The sequence below is a fragment of the Sphaerodactylus townsendi genome, linkage group LG05, assembly GCF_021028975.2.
Source record: "Sphaerodactylus townsendi isolate TG3544 linkage group LG05, MPM_Stown_v2.3, whole genome shotgun sequence".
Taxonomy (NCBI): Eukaryota; Metazoa; Chordata; class Lepidosauria; order Squamata; family Sphaerodactylidae; genus Sphaerodactylus; species Sphaerodactylus townsendi.
Genome location: NC_059429.1, coordinates 114,858,526 through 114,871,339, shown reverse-complemented (window position 1 = coordinate 114,871,339; position 12,814 = coordinate 114,858,526).

Sequence of the window (12,814 nt, the reverse complement as noted above, 5' to 3'; positions counted from 1 at the left end):
ATGACAGGCAATAAGGAAGATCTGTCTGTGCTGCTATATCTTGCCCTGTTAAGTTGTTATAATTTTGATGACCCAGTTGCCCATAAGAGAAGATTGCTATATGCCTGATACTCTTGATATGCACAGATACCATCATATGAAAGTAGAGCCAGGGGCGGAGCGATGGGAAACTGCGCCCAGGGGTGTGTGCATGCCCTGCGCTCCTGCTGCAGTGCTGCCCATCTCTGCCCCGCTCCGGAAAGCCCCCACCATGCCCTCTCTGCGTCCTGGCCATGCCCTGCCGCAGCGCGCGCCTGGGGCGTCGCACCTCCCCTGTTGGCGCTACACCACTGAGTGGAGCAATATGAATATTTCCCAGGTTCAGCTTATGCATCCAGAAACCCAGATTTTTGGGGACTTGATGACATGCATACCAGAATCAGTAAGCATGTACATTGCTCTATTCACACAAAATGGGGACCATGTGTACTACGAAGCTTGTAGGCTGCACACTCCCTCATTATCAAAGGATACACACAACTCCCCCGTACCTGCACAAAAATGTAGCAACTAAACAGACCTTCTAGGGTGGCTCATTCACACGTGCACACCATTGCTATGTTGCAATTATGAAATTCTGAACAGGTTGCCATCCATGTACATGAATGCCATGGATCTGAACTGGATTAGCCATGATAATCTCTCGTCACCTTAACAAGATGCAACAAGGTGCAATCTGTCCCCTACTGAAATCCATACAGGGTCTCAGGTGGAGAGAGGAGCTGCTGGATCATTTCCTTCACAAGCTCTTTTGATTGCACCTTGCAATCTCCTACCCCTCCCCTCCCACGCCCCCAGGGAGGGCTCAAGACCAGCCTTGGAAGCTGACCCCGATATGTGGGAGGAAGACATCACTGGCAGCTTGCAGCGACTCTGCTCTCCTCAGAGTCTGGCTTTATGGGCACGGCCTAGAGATGTTTCCCTCCACTTAATTAAAGAGACTGATAAGTATCTAGGCGGAGTGTGCAGATACGTCCAGAACGAGTTAGCATCTTAGGTTGGTTCACTGCGCCTATTGTTAAAAGCCAAGATATAATATCAGATTAGTGCTTCATATGTGCCTGTTATGACACTATGTCATCATTCTGCATGACATCTTATAATTAAAGCCGGGGCTCGAAACAAAACTATTTGAAATGGGCCTGCATTACCTGGAATGCTTTCATGGTTAAATCCCTTTCTGACACTGCTTAACCCCTTGTAAACTCTGAGTGGCCTGTGTAGGTCTCTGCTGTTTATGTCTTTTTTGGGTGTCTTCGGTGGAAGAACATGTTACAATTATGAAATGCCTGTACAGGGGGGGAAAGATCAAAATCTGCCTTCTAATTCCCCTGGCAAAACTTATCTGATAGGCACGTAGGAGAAACCTGGAAAGATCAAAATTGTTGCGAACATGGGAATAAAAACGGGTGCAGGCATTCATTTGTGTGGGCATTCAGTTCTGCTGTTCCTATCCAAGCATGCATCTGGCCAGGTCTCCAAAGAGCACTGAGGTTCCATAGAACCTCTGCTAAAATGGCAAGGGAGGGAAATAGAAGGACCCTTAATGAACCATGGTCAAAGCATGACTTCCCCTTCCTAATTTTGCACTATCAGTACTGAAGGAAGCCATTACAAAACATAGAGGCTGGGGGAGCTACACTTCTCAATTATAATTGTCTTTTGTCATCAAGGTTTATGGCAACCCTCTGGGGTTTTCAAGGCAAGAGATGCTGGGAGGTGGTTTGCCACTGACTGCCTCTGCATCGTAACTGATATTCCTTGGAGGTCTCCCATTCAAATACTGGCCAGGGCCAGGGCTGAGAGTGTATGACTGGCCCAAGATCACCCAGCAAGTTTCCATGGCATGAGTGGGGATTTGAACCGGGGTTTCACAAGTCGTAGTTCAACAACTTAGCCACCACACCATGCTGACTCTCTTCTAGAATGTTTGCACTACCTTCAATATTCACTAACTCCTGAGACTTGGATTTAGGAGACCTTCATTCAAATATCCAGTTTCCCATCTATAGGTCAGAAATACATGTTCACCTGTCTCACAGAGTTGTTGTGAAGACAAAGAACATTCAAAACTCCTGCAAAAGTCAATCAGCTGGTCCTAATAGAACCCAAGATATGCAGAAAATCTAGCTCTTTTTAAATTAAACATGTATATGTAACCTCAGCTTGTGGGTTCTGTGGGGCAGTACTTGGAAGGAGTTGCCACAACAATTTTTAAACAACAAAATGGTTTACTTTTCTTTACAATTTACACTTTTAAAACATCAACATTTAACGTTACAATTCAAGGTCCTGTTCAGGTTGCATTTCAAGTCCCCTTCTAATTACAGTCTACTGATGTTGCCAAGTCCAAATTCTTCTTACCAAGTTAGCTGCCTACAGAAGACTCCAGGGGCTTGATGAACGGGTTACAACATGATGAAGGTTTCCAGGAGAACTCTCACCCATTACAACCACACGAGAAAAGCCTGAGAGCAATAAGCTCCAACATTTGTACAGCAAAACAACAACTGCCTTCCCAGTAGTTCCCAACAATAATGAAATTACATGCTTTCTGAGTGTTAAAGGGCTTATAGAAATCAAGGTCCGAGTCTGGTAGCCTTGCTTCTTCTGCAAAAGAGCTCTTTCAGCCTCTCTGCTGCTCCGAGTCTCCACCCCCTTACTGGGTCAACCCATTCTGGGCCAACCCATTCTGGGCATGGGGGTTACATATACACAGGTCACTGGTTGCTGCAGAATGGGTTTCTGAGCATGTGCAGAGAGCCTCCCTCTATCCCTCTGTCAGATTATCACAGGCAGGAGTGGTTAGATGCACACATTCATAATCTGATGCAATTCTATTTAGACTTTTTGCAACTGTAAATGTTTCCTGCATGTGTTTCTGATCACCTGTTTACATCTGTCGATTTCAGACACCTGATATACATACAATCTGATAAATTTCCAAAAGAACATCAAACTAGAACATTTATCATAACAAGGGATTCCACTATTCGCTTTCTTTTCTGGAGTCCCTTTTCTGGAGTCCCCTTAAAGTAAAAGGGACAAATTTTTACAGCTCATATGACTTAACACTATTGAGGTTCAAGTTTAGCAAGAGGCCTTATGAATGCTGGTTTGCAACAAGTTTCACAGATATCTAGCTCCAGTGATTGCCCTGACCTACGTTTGGGCAGGCAGATAAGCTGCCTGTAAAAGTTATATGCTCAACCAGCTGGAAATATCATGCTTACCTCAAAGCACTCCAATTAGCATTATTTGTATAAAGACCTTTGACAGAGTAATTATAGGTAGGCTGGAACGTCAAGACTCTGTACCCAAAGAATAACCACATTTCCCCTTCGGCATTTGTGGACCCACTTCTTCAGATGCCACGAGTGGATTCTTACTATGCAGTTATGTCAGTGGTGGCGAACCTATGGCACGGGTCTGTGGGCACGTGCAAACAGAGTCATCCCCCCTCCCACATCTAGGCTGGCCTGGGCCGCTGGGTTCAATTATTAGCATTAAACCTAAGACCTAGTTTTGGGGAAGCAGTGTAGGTAACCTTGTTAAGTGCTGTTAAACCCCACTGATTTTCATGTGAAGAACTAAAGCACGATCCTTTACCTGGGAGTAAGCTTGGTTGCTGGCAATGGGGCTTGCTTCTGAGTAAACCCTCCTAGGGTCGTAATTCACTCGTCAGAAGAGTTGCACAGTTGCTTCAAAGCAAAGCCACCGACTACCACCAAGCTTACTCCTGAGTAATGCATGTCTTGGAGCCAACAGTTTTTTCTAAACTAAAACCTCAGTATTCAGGTTAAATTGCCGTGTTGGCACTTTGTGATAAACAAGTGGATTTTGGGTTGCAATTTGGGCATTCAGCCTCGAAAAGTTTCGCTATCACTGAGTTATGTCATGCAATAGGAAAAAACAAACCAGCAGGGTCAAGAGGCCATGAAATTTAGGAGATATAAGGTAAAGCAGGGCTACAGCCAAAACATCAGGAAGACAAAAGTAAGGACCACTGGAGAGTAACACAACTTCAAGGTTGATGATAAAGAAATCCAAATGGTTCTATTCCTTGTCTCCCTCATAGAGTCAGACTGTTGCTCCATCTATGAAACTACCTGTATTGCTGAGTTCAATAACTTGAAATTCCAGATACCTTAATTGGCATTCAAAAAGCTCCCAATATGATTACTAATAAAGTCCACTGTTAACAGGCCTGGGCCCTTTTGGTTTTTATAATGTAATTCTTAGGTATAAAATAACAGTGTAATGGTTTGTTAACAGAATTCTAGGTTAGAGATGTATGCAAAGATTAACATATCTTTTACTATATATAACATAGGGTTAGGCGAATAGACTAAAAGGTATTTTGTTTATTTTATAATATTTAGTGTGCAAGTTTAGGACACTATGAAATATTGGTTATATTTTTTCCCTTCCTAATAGATTTAAATGTTAAGACATTTAAGTTGAAAGGGTGTTTTTTTTTCTTTGAAGGGGAAACATTCATACAATATCAGTCGGGAGGGAGAGGATAGGAGTTGGGGAGGGTAGAAGAGGGGAGGGTTAAAAGGGAATTAAGTATTTTTGGGATTTCTAGTATTATTGGAGGACAGAGAGGAAAAGATAAAGATGTATGTACAGAACTTCATTATGATGAAGGCTATAAGACTGTATTTGTTTCTCTCTTTATTAATGGTTAATTTTGAAAATTAATAGAGTTATTTTTTTAAAAGCTGGCAATGCGGATCACAGCAATACGGATCAGACAGTATGCAGTGCTAGGGAACTAGGAACTTTTAATTCTTTAATTCTTCTCTTGCTCCATTTGCCTGATCACAAATAACCCCTCCTGTTGCTCCAAGCCCCAATTGAGAAAAAGGGGGCTCCTCCTTCCCGCGCCACCCCATGAAAGCTTACAAACAACAACCTGGGGGACAATTTGTAATCGGAGAAACAGTAGATTGGCAATAAACAAAACAACAAATCAACAAATGGTGCCGTCATCAGCCTTGTAGAAACCACCTTACGCAATCCACAGAAATCCAAAAACAAAAACCATGTGATACCTTTTATTAACATTGCAAAATATCGTGCAAACTTTTAGCAAAGCTGGGGTGGTTTTCACAAAAGGCTGGACTAGGATCCCCCTTCCCCCCGTGACTAGCTGGTTCTCCTCAGTTCCTGTGCCCTGGGTATCCCATTCAGATCATGACTGAGGCATGCACAGAGAAAGGCCTTCAGGCTTCCTGCCCTGTGTTATTTCCTACACCAGAAGTGGTCCCATTCCCAGAGGTGTGCTCTGTGACCCATGACTGTACACTGATGGGTTTCCCCAGCGGGTCAGAATTGTCCCTAAATTGTTTCCGGTCAGAAAAATTGTGAGGGAGAGGAGGCTGAGGTTTTTCTCCATGTGTGCTCTCTCACAATCCCAGACCCAACGTGTGTGCTCATAGTGCAGTGGTGGCGAATCTATGGCACGGGTGCCAGAGGTGGCACTCGGAGCCCTCTCTGTGGGCACGTGCAAACAGAGTCGCCCCACCCCCACACATCTAGGCTGGCCTGGGCTGCTGGGCTTGATTATTAGCATTAAACCTAAGACCTAGTTTTGGGGAAGCAGTGCTGTTAAACCCCACTGATTTTCATGTGAAGAACTAAAGTGCGATCCTTTACCTGGGAGTAAGCTCGGTTGCTGGCAATTGGGCTTGCTTCTGAGTAAACCCTCCTAGGATTTGTGATTCACCCGTTGGAAGAGTTGCACAGTTGCTTCAAAGCCAAGCCACCGACTACCACCAAGCTTACTCCTGAGTAACGCATGCCTTGGAGCCAACCGTTTTTTCTAAACTGAAACCTCAATATTCAGGTTAAATTGCTGTGTTGGCACTTTGCGATAAATAAGCGGGTTTGGGGTTGCAATTTGGGCATTCGGCCTCGAAAAGGTTCGCCATCACTGTCATAGTGGGTGAAGAGACGAACCTTGAGCAAGAAATCTCCAGGAGGAAACTGCCTTCTCTGAAACCTGATGAAAGCAAAGCATAACTGAAGATGACTCCTCTCCAACCTGATGCCACCAAAGGTTTGTTCTTAATAAACTGATCTACAGAAGCCTCACAAAAGAGTTCATCACAGCAAAGAGCTCCACATGACTCATGCAACAGAGCTTGGCAGGGGAGTTCAACCGGGGAATTTCCAGTTGCCTGTCCCGGACGATGAGGCCCTTCATCTTGCCTCATCGGTGAGGAGTCTGGGTATGACCTTGGACTCCACTCTTATGTTGAAGGACCAGGTCACAAAGACAGCCCAGACAGCTTTTTTCCATCTACGACAGGCACGGCAGCTGCCCCCCTACCTCTCTTGGGCTGATTTGGCCACAGTAATCCAGGCAACGATCACCTCTAGGCTAGACTACTGTAACTTGCTTTACACTGGCCTATCTTTGAAGTTGATCTGGAAATTGAAGCTTGTTCAACATGCAGCTGCGAGGCTCCTAGTCGGAGCCTCTAGCCGGGACCATGTAACTCCTGTCCTAAAGATCTTCATTGTCTGCCTATTGAGCACCAAGTGGTCTTCAAAATTCTCGTGTTGACCTTTAAGCAGAGGCGTAGCTGGGCCAAACTGCGCCCGGTGCACATTCTATCATTTTCCGCCCCCCATGGCCTCCCCCCGTGGCACACCCCCTGCGATACCCCCCTTCCCCCCTTCCCCCACTTACCTTAGTTCCTTTCCTTTTTCTTGAACTTTTTCAGGCTGCAAAAGGCCTGTTCACAGTAAAAGCGCTTGACCTGATGGGAACTACTTACTTCCCCAGAGACCTTAGCCAGTCCCAAAGGGATATACTTGGAACTATAAGTTCCTCAGGTCATTTTATACTTGTTAACTTCTTTTGCCGACTGAAAAAGGTCAAGAAAAAAGAAATTTCAAAAGATGCCGTGTGGGAAGGGGTTGGGGGGCACCACAAGGGTGGGGGCGCCATGGGGGGCACCGTGGGGGTGGGGAAAGGGGGAGGGGCCTGGGGCAATTTTCTGCACCCCCCAGGCGTGCGCCCAGTGCATGGCACATCCCCTGTCCCCTTGTAGCTCTGCCACTGCCTTTAAGGCTATTAACGGTCTTGGACCTGCATATCTATGAGACCACCTCTTTCCTTATTGTTCTCAAAGGCCCCTCCTGTTTGCAGAGGGGAATTTGTTAGTGGTCCCGGGCCCAAAGGATGTCCGGTTGGCATCAACACGGGCCAGGACTATGGCTCTTTCCCCAACCTGGTGAAATGCACTCCCTGATGACATCTGATCCTTACAAAATCTGTCTCAGTTCCACAAGGCCTGTAAAACAGAGTTGTTCTGCTGGGCCTTCTCTGTTGTGCCAGCCGGGCACCCCTTTTGATATCGTCTCTTGGTCCTTGCCTGGGATATGACCTGCATACCTGCTCCCTTATACCGTTAGCATTTTTAAAATGCCATCTTGTAATTAACTGGTTTTAAACTGGTTTTAGTATTTATATCTTGTATTTTTGTAATTTTGTACTGTTTTTATTATGTTTTTATCATGTATTTATATGTAAAGCCGCCTTGAGAGATTGGCAGGGTATAAATGTAAAATATAAACAAACAAGCAAGCAAAGAGTTGCTATGCCTTTTAACAATAGTACAGTTTGAGGTCCCTTGAAAAGCTAGCTGTGAATAAACACTGGAGTTGACTGAAGGAGATCAAATGGATCCTTCTTGGATTTCATCTGATTCCTAAGAAAAAAACAAGCAAGACTCAATCTCGTACCGGCAGGTAGGAAATGGACTACATGTCTTGCAACTCAAGTATGTTCTTGGTCATGGCTCCTCCTCTAATGTTAACTGTGCTTCTTAAGGAATACAGTGTTCTAGGCTTGATCTCATCCAAGCTTCCCACAGTGAGCCTTACTAGGTACATTCTTTTCCTTGCGCTGCAAAAATTGATAGCAATGGAAAACTCTGCCTCTGCCCTGCTAATTTCTCTGAGCATTTGGCCTGCTCTCCTATGCCAAGAGCCTCCTTTCAAGCTGCACTTACTGAAATCCAGTCCATCACTCTTGCCCCACTTTGTTGGATGAGTCAAACAGAATAATATGGAACATTTATTGCTATTACACGCTGTCACTATACAGTGTGTTACTAGGCATGCATAAAACTGTGACAATTCCCACCAACAGGTGGGAAACAGTACTGGAAGTGAAACCGGATTGATATTAAACTCGTGTGTGTGTGTGTGTGTGTGTGTGTGTGTGTGTGTGTGTGTGTGTGAGAGAGAGAGAGAGAGAGAGAGAGAGAGAGAGTCGTGTGAATTCCACGTTTTGCAATTCACAAGTGCTTGGATCGTCAAAGGTTTGGAAGTGTAACGCTTCCAAAACCCTCTCATGGTGCAGAACATTCTGCGCCAGGCTGAGTTCCCTCCCCTTAAAGGAACAGAACTGCATCTCATGAACCTCATATCAAGGCAAGAGACATTCAGAGGTGTCTTGCTGCTGTTGCCTGCCTTTGCATCATGACCCTGGCATTCCTTCGAAGTCTCCCACCCAAATACTAGCCAGGGCCAACCCTGCTTAGCTTCTGAGTCACTCTTTCTGATGCCTTATTTTTATTTCCAGGAGTTGGAGCAGGGGACCATCTCTAATAGGGTAGCCAGGTTCCCCTCAGCCACCAGTAGGGTTGCCAGACCAGTCTGAGAAACTCCTGGAGATTTGGAGCTGGAGCCTGGGGAAGGGAGGGACCTCAGCAGGGTACAGTGTTAGAGCTTCCACCTTGCAAAGCATCCGTTTTCTCCAGGGGAACTCATCTCTGCAGTCTGGAGATGAATTGTATTTCTGGGGCATCCTCACATCTTACCTGGAGGCTGGTCAGAGGTGGGATCCAGCAGGTTCTCATAGGTTCCCGAGAGTAGGTTACTAATTATTTGTGTGTGCCGAGAGGGGGCTACTAATTGGTGATTTTGCCATGTGATTTTTGCCTTAGTTACGCCCCTCCTCTCAGCAGTAGCGCGCAGAACTTGAAGCAGTCTAACAGGAGGTGCACCGGCGTGCGTTGCAGCCTGCGCCTGCATGCATTCGTTTCCCGCCCAAGGACCGGCACAGGGCTGCGTCCTTGCTACAGCCCTGCCCAGGAATGCCCTGCCCCGGAATGCCCGGCACGCCCCCATTGTGCCCCGCCCATCCCCATTGGCAGCTATGCCACAGTTTGAATCCCACCACCATGGGAACCTGTTACTAAAATTTTTGGATCCCACCACTGAGGCTGGCATTCCTATCTCCTAACCATTAACTACCTTTGGTGAAATGTCAACCAACAACATGTACCATTAGTTAGAAATCCACCCAAGGAACAGTTGGCCAGTAGCCATGATGTCATCCTCTTTCCAAAGAAGATCTAGTCTCTCAAGACCAGTTACAAAAAGACTGCATCTGTTCCTGGAAAAGATGATAACTGGACACGAAATCAAAATACTCAAAAGTGCTTCATCATTGTTAGTTCGTGTATTACAAAGTGAATTCCTCATCACCAAGAGACATGATGTATGTTTTTCCATTAAGATCTCAGGATGATTTGAGAGATCCATTATCAGATTTTCCACAAGCTGAGCTTGTTTTTAGTTAAATGCAGCCATTCAGAAGGAAAGAATGATTTTGAGCAAATGGTACAGGGACAAAATTGTTTTCCTGATTGAAACGTCTCCCTGACCTACGTGTCTCCGCCCATAAGTCAAACAGCAGTTTTCAGGGGTCACTTATACCAAGAAAACAGTAGGGTAGGAATGGTTTCAGAGAGAGAAATGGTTAGCCCTCCCTTCTTCTAGTGTCCTGGTCCCAACTGGACTTCTTTGTTGTCTTTAACTTCGCAGTAAAATTGTGAGAGATATCAGTGATGGCTATCCTGCCATTTTGTATACTTGGGTTCCTAAAACTATCCTCTATTTGCAATTTTCATTCAAACTATCAATATTAGCATGATAAAAAAGACAATGTTTGCTCTTTTATCCAAAGCCATTGTTCTGCTCTCAGATATATACTTGTTTACATAAAGATAACAGCCTTCTCAAGCTCTCAGTTTCTTTCTCACGGTTCACAAAACCATTAGAATATCCTTAGGATAGACAGAGAGGTTTCTACCCACCACCACCACCACAACAACAATCAACACATATACTATACAAACCCACACAGAGAACCTTTTATCATAGTTCTGTTTTAGAATCATAGTGCTGGAAGAGACCACAAGGGCCATCCAGTCCAATCCTCTGCAATACAGGAATACACAATCAAGCCATTTCTGACAGATGGCCATTCAGCCTCTTTTTGAAAACTTTTAAAGAAGGAGACTCCACCACCCTCCGAGGCAGAGTATTCCACTACCAAACAGCCCTTAATGTCAGGAAGTTCTTCCTAAGGTTTAGGTGGAATCTCTTCTTTCCTCTTTTCACTTCTTGGAATTGAGTAGAATTCCGTATAAATTATGATCCCTACTGCTTGGCAAATAGGCAAGAGACTGAATTTCAAAAGTTGTTTAGTGAAGTCCAAATAATTCCTGCTCTTAACCACTACGCCATGCTGGCTCTGAAAGTTTGCAACCTCCAGTCTCAAGGGCATCATTTGATCGTAGAGCTGTCTGTTGTGGAGAGATCTGGCTCCTAGGTTCTAGAGTAAATTGAGAATATCAACAACCATCATTTCAGTTTCTAGAGAGTTCTTCCAGGCAATAAATGTGTCCTGAAGGAGGAATTCAGGTTAGTAAACAGCCACAAGCTGAAAGAATGACGGGGCATGGAAATTGATCCAGTCACAGTTTCCAGAAGATGATGCAGGGACAAAAGGCCAAACAGCCTCTCAGCTGGTGGGGGTTTGCCCATTATGAAATGCTGTTTGCATGGGAAGGTGATTCATTCCTTTTCCCATCTGCCCCAGCCTGTCTCCACTTCCTCAATGGAGATGCCACGGAGTCTTAAGTATGAGTGACAAACCCTTCAAAGGGTAATTCCCACTTGGAGGCAAACAAGATTGCAACAGCCGAAAATGCTGATATTTTGCTCAGCGAGAGGGGAAAATCTGGAAATGATAAGCGGAATCCCTGCCTGTTGTCAGGGAAGGAAAAAGAGAGGGAGTACAACATTTCTGGGTCCACAGATAAGACATCCAGAATCGAATGGCTTAAAGCAACTTTGATATCTCACGCAGCAGTCTCTAAGCCTTGTTTTAGAACAAACCAATACTATGTGAATTTAGGGCAAGGCAAAGCCACAAATTACCAGTCCTTAAAGGCAATATCTCTAAATTGTAGATGATATAATTGCAGGGATCGGTGGCTCCAGGTAGCTGTGTTGGTCCAAAGAGCAATCCAAAACCAATTAAGGTTGCCAACTTTCCGGCGGGGGCTGGAGATCTCCCAGAATTCCAGTTACTCTCCAATCTACACAGATTACTTATTTGTTATTCATCTGAACCATTTATTCTACTGGTGGGAAAATGGCTGGTTTGGAAGTTGGACTGCACGGCCTTACAGTTGTCACTTCCAAACTGTGACTTTCCCATCGCAGCTTCGGTATATCATGGGTTGGCATGGGAAAAAATTGTAATGACATAACTGTTTAATAAAATAAATGAACAGCTACATTTTTTTTCCTTAAAATTAAATTTGTAGTAAAAGAACTGCTGTTCAAAGCATGTTTACGGCAATCTGTCACATGACATCTCATGGTGATTTTGCAGTGATCTTTGCATCTCAAGTTTTACGTGAATTTCCAGATTGCAGGGGTGCTGTGCCCCTAATCCCCACAATGTGGAAGGGACAACTGTATACCCAATCAAGGTGCCTCCCTTCCCCAAATCCCCCTCTCCCAGACTCTACCTTCAAATCTACAGCTATTTCCAAACACAGAACTGGAATTCGCTGCCTCGGAGAGTGGTGGAGTCTCTTTCTTTGGAGGTTTTTAAACGGAGGCTGGATGATCATATATCTGGGGTGCTTAGATTTGTCTGTTCCTGCATGGCAGGGAATTGGAGTTGATGACCCTTGTGGTCTCTTCCAACTCTATGATTCTAACCCTACATCATGTGATAGTTTTTTTATTAATTCCAACATAAAGATCACAAAACAGTATACAAACTTTTGTGTTCTCCAGTTTTTGTTAAGCTGGATGTCAAAAAGGTGGAATGAGAGAAAAAGTCATGATCTGGAGGCCTGTGTAGGAGTAATAGGCCACAGGTGCAGCTGGTATTAGGTTGCATTTTGGTCTTTTAGGAAGAAAAGGGTTAGGCAATTGCAGCTTCCAAGTGTGTCCGCAGGATCCCAGAATCCTAATTTTGGTATTTTTTAAACTTACATTTAAACATATCAAATAAAATCAAATTTAATGAATACAGTCTTAGACCAGCAATATAAATATAATATACAAAAATGGAAAACACCTAGTCACTACATATGGTTAAAACATTTGTCAAATTAATTACAAAGTTTATAAAGTTTGGAAGCAACCACAATAAAACAAATATGATACGAAGAAGAAGAAGAAGAAGAAGAAGAAGAAGAAGAAGAAGAAGAAGAAGAAGAAGAAGAAGAAGAAGAGGAGGAGGAGGAGGAGGAGGAGGAGGAGGAGGAGGAGGAGTTTGGATTTATATCCCACCTTTCTCTCCTCTAAGGAGACTCAAGGTGGCTTACAAGCTCCTTTCCCTTCCTCTCCCCCCAACAGTCACCTTGTGAGGTAGGTGAGACTGAGAGAGTTCTGAAGAACTTTAGCCAGGCCCTAGCCCAAAGTCACCCAGCAGGAATGT